Below are 8,289 nucleotides of genomic sequence, written 5' to 3'. Positions count from 1 at the left end.
CAAGCATACCCTAGGAAAACCTCTAATGAGGAAAAACCCAGCATGAAAGACCCACAGGTCAGATTATATATTCTCCTCTTAAAATGCACAATTACAATAATTAGCTCTTTCTATCAGATCTGGTCTATTTGTGTAGCAGATCTGCTCTTTCATGTTCTTCAAGATGCACAACATCACCTAGGTTATCTTGCACCAATTCGCATAAGTCTGAATGAGTTCACCTTCTTCCTTGTTAATTCGCACTTGATAAGAAGAGTTGTTTTCCCATTCGCATAGGTGAATAATGAATGAATATGTATTAACTTGCAATTTGTCACTTATTTATATATGCATCTTTTATTCCTTGAAATGCAAGTCAGCCTCCTTGGGTTTTGGTGCTGATATTAAATGGTGAGTATTTTAGCATAGTGTGGTATTTGTTTGTGCATAAGATAGGGTCACGTTACCCTAGGATAGGACCTAGTCCTAAATGGGGTTCGGATGTTGCCTTAAGGCAATCCGAACCCATACAACCCTAGTTACAATCAACATTTTTTATAGGGGGGAGACACACACACACATATGTGTGTGCATATCTGTATGTGTGTACATACATACATACATATGTATGTATGTGTATGTGTATGTGTATGTGTATGTGTATGTGCATGTGAAGATAGGAAGTGATATATGCAGAGAGGTAGAGAAAGGCAAAGATATAAGGGTAGGGAGATCTAGAGCGATAATGAGATAGAGATAGAACAATATATGGAAGAAGAAATGTGGAGAGGTAAGAGAAAAAATTGTGCGAAGAGAGAGAGTGGAGAGATAAGATAGAGGAAGAGAGGAATAGAAAGAAATAGGTAGAGATAGAAAGGGTTGGAGGGAAAGATAAAGATAGGGAGATTTATAGGGAGTAAAAGAGAGAGAGATGATATATATATATATATATATATATATATATATATAGAGAGAGAGAGAGAGAGAGAGAGAGAGAGAGAGAGAGAGAGAGAGAGAGAGAGAGAGAGAGAGAGAGAGAGAGAGAGAGAGGGGGGGAGAGGGAGAGATAGCTTAATATATAAAAAGGGAGAGAAGGAGAGAGAAGGAGGTATAGAGATGGAAAGAGGGGGAGAGATAGAGAGGGGAAGAATGAGAGAGAGGGGTAAGGAGTCAAAGATATGGGATACATATAGAGAGGAAGATAGAGCAGAGAGGGAGAGGGAGAAGGAGAAGGATATGGAGACCTGAGAGGGAGATATAAAGAGAGAGAGGGAGAGAATAAGTGTAGCTTTAGAGTCTGCATAACCTAATTTATCTTTGAAGTGATTCTTTGATTCTTAATTGACTATGCGAATGACTTGTAAAATGTTTATATATGTATGTTTGTAGTCACTGAATTCGAAGTTTAGAACATAGGATTTGAATTTGTAATGAAGAGGATATTAAGTGACCTAATCCAAGATATCAAATGATAAATATATGAAAAATTTAAACTAAAATACTTTATAATAATTTTATGCTAACAAATTCTAAATAAAAATTAATTTAAATACCAAATAAATCGAATAAAACACAATTTTATATTTACAATAATATATAAATTATCTATTTATCAGAAAATAAATTAAAAAATAAAAAATAAAAATAAAAATATGAAATAGATGTTTTTATACCTTACAATAAATACCCAAAAAACACATCTTTTTATTTAAATATTATTTTAATTTATGTAATATTTTTTAATTAATATTTAAAAGAACCAAATAAATATTAAAATATATATATATAAGACCAACATTCTTCTCATGAAATATGCTAGAATAAATCTGTGTGATAAAAATATAAGAAAACTAAACCCTCCTCTTTCTACCTTAAACTAAAATGTCATTAAGAATTCAAAATAATAATAAAAGAAATATCAAATCCAAGGAAGGGCTAAGTAAGTGGGTGAATGATAATGTCTCAAATGTTTACCTTGCACATATTTTCATTACAAGATATTAAGGGATGTTAAAAATGTCATTATTGATCTACTTGCCTAAGATAATTACTTGAAACTAAATCCACAAACTCTTCGTATAGTTGTATAATATTATATATAATATATAATATAATGTAATACATTATATAACAATAATATAAATATATATTTGGTATATAATTTAATATATTTATCTTAAACTAAACCCAACAAACTCTTATATAATATGAAATTTAAATAAAAAATAATATTTTAATATTATCCATTGAAAAATTATTTAATTTTGTTTCAAAATTATTTGATTATTTTAATTACATTTTGAATATTAATATATAATTTATATTAATAATTGTTCTATTATATTAATGCAATAAAGGTTAATCGCAATTACATGGCACTTGTTTATAGTTGTGAAGTCATGTGTGATGTTGATAATGTATATAATGTGTGAATTCGTTAGAAATTTATTTATTTATTTATGCATTGTTTTTTAATGTTTTTTCCTCTTTACAACTGTAATGCAACGAGTCAAAGAGCACACACAACAAAATGATGATAGTTTAAAGGTAAAATATTACAAACCATATGCAAATAAAAAAACCAAGGGAAAAAGAAGCAAAAAAAGAGAGGAGGAAAATGATTCTTGAAGAAGTTGAGAAAGTACAACTTTTGAGATCCCAAGAGCACCTGCAAGCAAAATACCTGTCACAAGAGAAGATTGGAGACATAAACACAATAAAAGCCCTGAAGAAAAAGATTATCATTCAGAGAGGGAATGAAAATGAAAATGAAAATTACAATACAATCCTTATGAAAGGAGAATATGAAACCCTAAAGATGTACAACCTTAAAGAAACCCTAAAGGGATAAAGAGTATTTAATTATTAAATACCTATAGTATTATTAAATGCCTAAGTTTAGCTTAAGTGTAGAGTATAATAGACTAATAATTAAATAAATAATTATTAGCTAATACAAGATAACTCTAACACCCCCCCTTAAGATGAACTTAGGGAGCAGCTAAAAAACTAAATGCGGGAAAGAAAAATGCAACTACATGAAGAAGGCAAAATTTGAGTCCTGGCAACAAAGCCTAATGAGGTACCCAATCACAACCAAATCTCTATGAAACGGAGAAATAGAGAAAACCACATGGGAAAAAACTCTACTCCAAAAAGAGATGGGAAAAGCATGCAAAAAAAACATGAAGGAAGGAAGGCCTCAATGAGACCCCCCAAGGACAACTTCCTTCACCCCAAGTATAGAGCGCAACTGAAGGTAGCGCAGAGATGCAAAAGGTTTAGTGAAGATGTCAGCAACCTACTCCTCTGTAGGAATGTACTCCAAGATGATAAATCCATCCTAAATCAACTGTCTGATGAAGTGCATGTGAAGCTCAATGTGTTTAGACCTTTGGTACTCCATTGGGTTGCGGAAAAGGTGAATGGCACTCTGATTGTCACACCAAAGAATAGTGGGACTATCAAGAGGGAACCCAAACTCAGTCATCAACTATCGAAGCCATAAATCCTCTTGACTAGCTAACATCGTTGCTCGGTACTCAACCTCTGTAGATGATAATGCAATAGCAGACTGCTTCTTGCAAGACCATGTGATAGGACCAGAACCAAGGCAAAAAACAAAGACAGAAGTAGACTTCCAATCATGAGCATCACCAACCCAATCTAAGTCAGTGAAGCCAATAATGTGAGGGGATCCTCAAGTATAGTGAATGCCAAACTGTGTAGTGCCCCGAATGTACCTCAAAATATGTATGGTTGCTTGCCAATGGCTCTCGTGGGGATCATGGGAGAACCGAGAGACAAGACCAACCGCAAAAGAAAGATCTAGGCGCATATGTGTCAGGTACAACAAACTGCCAACCAACTGCCTATATAAGGTAGGATCCACGGAAGGTGTAGAACAAGTGGTAGACAAAACAACACCTAACTGAAATGGTGTGGGTGAAGGCTTGCAAGTAAGCATGTCAAATCTATGAAGCATATCAAGAGCATACTTTTGCTGAAGTATGGAAATCCCATCAGAAGACTGAATAACCTGTAGACCCAAAAAATAGTTCAGAAGGCCAAGATTTGTCATCTCAAACTGCTCCATCAAGGCTCTCTGAATATCCTGAATCAAGGAGGATGAGCTACCGGTAATGATAAGATCATCAACATAGAGCACAAGAATAACTATATCATCCCCCTGACGCTGAATATATGTTGTGCGATCGAAATGACAACGTGTAAAGAGTGTGGAGAGTAAGAAGGAATTCATCTTCTCATACCAGGCCCGAGGAGCCAGTTTGAGACCATATAATGAACGTTGAAGTCTACTAACCAAAGAGGAATACTGGACAAATCCCTGAGGCTGCTCCATATAGATCTCCTCACGAAGGTCTCCATGCAAGAAAGCACTCTTCACATCCATCTGAAAAACTATCCATCCTTGTGAAGCTGTCAAAGAAAGTACAAAGTGAATAGAATTCATCTTGGTGACAGGAGCAAAGGTCTTGGAGTAATCAATACCCTCCACCTGAGAAAACCCATTCGCAACAAGACGAGCCTTATACTTATTAATAGAACCATCTGCAACATACTTGGTATGATACACCCACTTGCACTGAACCAACTTTCTTCCTTTCGGAAGAGTAAAAAGATCCTGAGTATGATTCTTCATCAAAGAAGAATACTCCTCATCCATGGCCCTATCCCACTTTGGGTGACCTATCGCCTCTGAAAATTTATGAGGATCATCTGAAATGGCATGACTCTGAAGACTAGAACCAGATGTCTATGCATGAGTACGACGAGTGTCAGAAGGATCACCTGCCATAGAACCAATAGCATCAACTATAAACTGAGCCCACTTAGGCAAAGTCTGAGTTGCGGGTGGTGGTGGCGGTGATGGTGGACCATCATCTGCATCATCCTCAAAGAATAAGGAATTCTCAAAAGATGAAGAGAGAGGAGGAGGCAGTGAGGGAGAACCTGGTGATGGAGAATCCATCTGAGGAAGTCGCTCATCAAACTGGACATCCCACCTAAATAGGACCTCTCAGGAATCAGGATCAAACAACCTGTACGCCTTAACATCCTCACAGTAGCCAACAAAAATGAGTCGTCAGCTCTTCCTCTCCATGGTTTTCCTCTGAGCATCTGGAATAAATGCCCAAGCCTCGCTACCAAAAACTCGGAATGAAGAAACATCAGACTTGACATGGGACCAAGCCTCCTCAGGAGTCAACTGGCACAATTCCTTAAGAGACATTTGATTCTGAATATAAGTGGCACAATTAACTGCCTCAACCCAAAAAGTAGGCTACATAGAACGTGAATGAAGCATACAATTGGCCATCTCCTGTAGTATTTTGTTCTTTCTCTCAGCAACACCATTATGTTGAGGGGTGTGAGGAACTGATAATTGATGTTGCAAACCATGCTCTGTGCAAAAATCTATAAAAGCCCGATTTACATATTCTCTCCCATTATCTGTGCGTATCGTCTTTATAGAAAAACCAGACTGCTTCTCTACAAATGTCTTAAAGACTCGAAATGAATCAAAGACACCAAACTTGTACTTAAGAAAGTACACCCATGTACATCTGGAGAAGTCATCAATGAAAGTGAGCACATACTCGGACCTTGAAAAAGATGGAGTCGAAAATGATATAAGATCATCATGTATCAAATCCAAGGGTGCCTTAGCACATGTGGCTTTGCCTGTAGGAAAAGGATCACGGTGATGATTGCCAAGTGCACAACCTCGACATACACCATCAGTACAAGATATCTGAGGGAGCCCAGTAACAAGTGCCTATGTGCTCATCTGTTGTAAGTATCTGTAATTGACATGGCCAAAATGCTCATTCCAAATTCTGCTCACTGAATCTGCATGTGCTACAAGAGAAACACCTGAACCATCTGGACTCTCAAAGCCATCAAAATGGTATAATCGAGAATCAAGATCAACACTGCCAGTAAGCACAACCAAATCAGGATCATGGATCTCTCTAATAACCACATTATGTGGTGAGAACTCAACTGTTTTACCAGAGCCAGAATGACAAATTTGATAAACAAAGAGGAGGTTCGTCGAAATGTCAAGAACCAAAAGAACATCTTGAAAACAACCACCTATCGATGGAATAGAACTTGAACCTGAAACTAAAAGTTGTGTTGAGTCACCAACTGCAATTTGTAAAGTATTACTATGAGCAAGTGAAGTAACAAGCTGATGTGAGTGTGTCATGTGGTGGGAAGCCCCATAATCAATAATCCAAGTGGATGCAGAAGGAATAGCTCGTGCAGAAAGAACATGTCCTTTCCTAGTAGAAGAGGAAGATGGAGGCTGAGGAGTAGAAATATGATGTTGTTGCATGGCTTCCTCCAAAGCCTCTAATTGTTTCCAACTGCGAGAAACTGGATGACCTTCTTTGCCACAGAAACCGCAAAGTTCATCTGATTTCTTCTTAGTATTGGAGGAAGACTCATCGGACTTAGAAGAATGATCCTGTTTGGGATAGGACTTCGGTTTATAATCAGACTTAGGTGGTGTCTTAGAGGGACGCTCACTACCTGTTAAATCCTTTGTAAGCTCTGGTTTTTGCTTCTTGTTCTCTTTAGATGTCTGAGAAACCAATGCTTTCTGCTTTGATCCCGTGAGAGTGTCCAATTGAGAGAGGTGAGCCTACTCACGAATCAAGCGATCACAAAACACATCAAAAGATGGCATGGTGAAGTGTGTACCCAAGGCATCCATAGTAGAATAAAATGTGGAAGCAAATATCTGATAGGGACCTCGAAGCTTAGAGAGAATCAGATAGATACACTCTGTGTTTGTCTTATTTTTACCACAACTGTGTAGGATAGATCTGGTGGTTTTAAACTTGTTCAGAAAGTCCTCAATGTTAGGAAAGGACTCGGGCAACAAGGAAGAGAGCTCTACCTCAATTTGTAATGCTCTGAACTCATTGATAGTACCAAAGAGTTTCAAATTTGGACCACATAGCTCGAGGAGTGAGCAAACCATCAAGGTGAAAAAGCAAGTTGTTTGAAACATGTAAGGATATGACACCCATAGCTTCATCCATCTTATTCTGGTGTTGAAGAATCTCAAAAGGACATTGCAACAGAGGTTGATCCGCATCCAAACAAGACCACAACCCTCTCGATATGAGAAGCCTCGTCATACGATCTTTCCAGAGGTGATAATTTTGGGATGTAAGAAACTCAACTGAAGAATCTGCCATGTGTACCTGAACCTACTCTTGGTTTTTTTAATTTAGTGATATTTCAGACTAGACAGAAGATGCAGAAGGGATTTTTTTATTTTTTATTTAGTTTAGGTGTTCTGATTTTCTGAAGTAAATTACAGAAGATAGTAAAAAATAACACCCCCACAATATGTAAAACAAAAAGACCAGTACAATCTGGGAGCCAGAAAAGAAGGCAAGAGCTAAAAAATGTGTCAGACACTATCTTGTATACCTGTTGATTTTTTTGGAAAAAATAACTCCAAATCTGAGTAGGGCTCTCCAAGACCTTCCTGATGTCTATTCGTTTTCTAAAAATGGAGTCTGTTTGTCCAAGTTATGGCTCTCGGAGTGCATAAAAAAGCGATGACCTGGACGACAAAAAATAGGTACTAGATGAAAAAATCAGCAAATCTCACCTCCAAATCTGAATAGAGCTCAAAAAGAGATTTCTGACTCGGTTTGCCCAAGTTATGACAAACCCACCCCCCCCCCCCCCAATCAAAAAGCTTTCAAGGAGGAGAAAGAGGAGGAGATTGGACGGAGGTGGCTCGTTGGCTAGGCGGTGGCGGTCAGGCGGCAGGTGGTCGAGCAGTTAGAAGACCATTGCGACTGTCATTTGCTAACCGCAACAACTGTTGAGAGGGTGACGGCCAGCAGGAGGTGGGAGACCGCCTGCCGTGGCAATCTTGGAGACCGCCTACGACTCCACAGACCGTCGTGTAACGGCTCGGCCTAGGCAAGCCGTTAAACTGCCAAAAAATGTTTTTTTTGTTTTCTCTCGAAAAATGTGCCATGTGAGGGCCAAAAAAAAAAAATCCAAAGCCAAATTTTTCCAAATTGGACAAATTTTATATGAAAATGGGGATTTTTAGGTGTTCTCATTTCAATGGTGAGGTCTGTTTGAACTCAAAGTGCCCAAAAAAAAAAAAGGTACCCCAGATCCAAACTAAATAACTAAAAAAAAAAACTGAAACTCTTGCCTCTAGAGAAAATCTTCTGAAAAAGTCAGGAACAAGCAGCAGCAGATGTAGGCTCAAATGCCATGAAGAAGTTGAGAAAGTACAACTTT

Source organism: Cryptomeria japonica, chromosome 1 (assembly GCF_030272615.1).
Source record: "Cryptomeria japonica chromosome 1, Sugi_1.0, whole genome shotgun sequence".
NCBI classification, from domain to species: domain Eukaryota; kingdom Viridiplantae; phylum Streptophyta; class Pinopsida; order Cupressales; family Cupressaceae; genus Cryptomeria; species Cryptomeria japonica.
Note: the sequence above shows the minus strand (reverse complement) of the source record.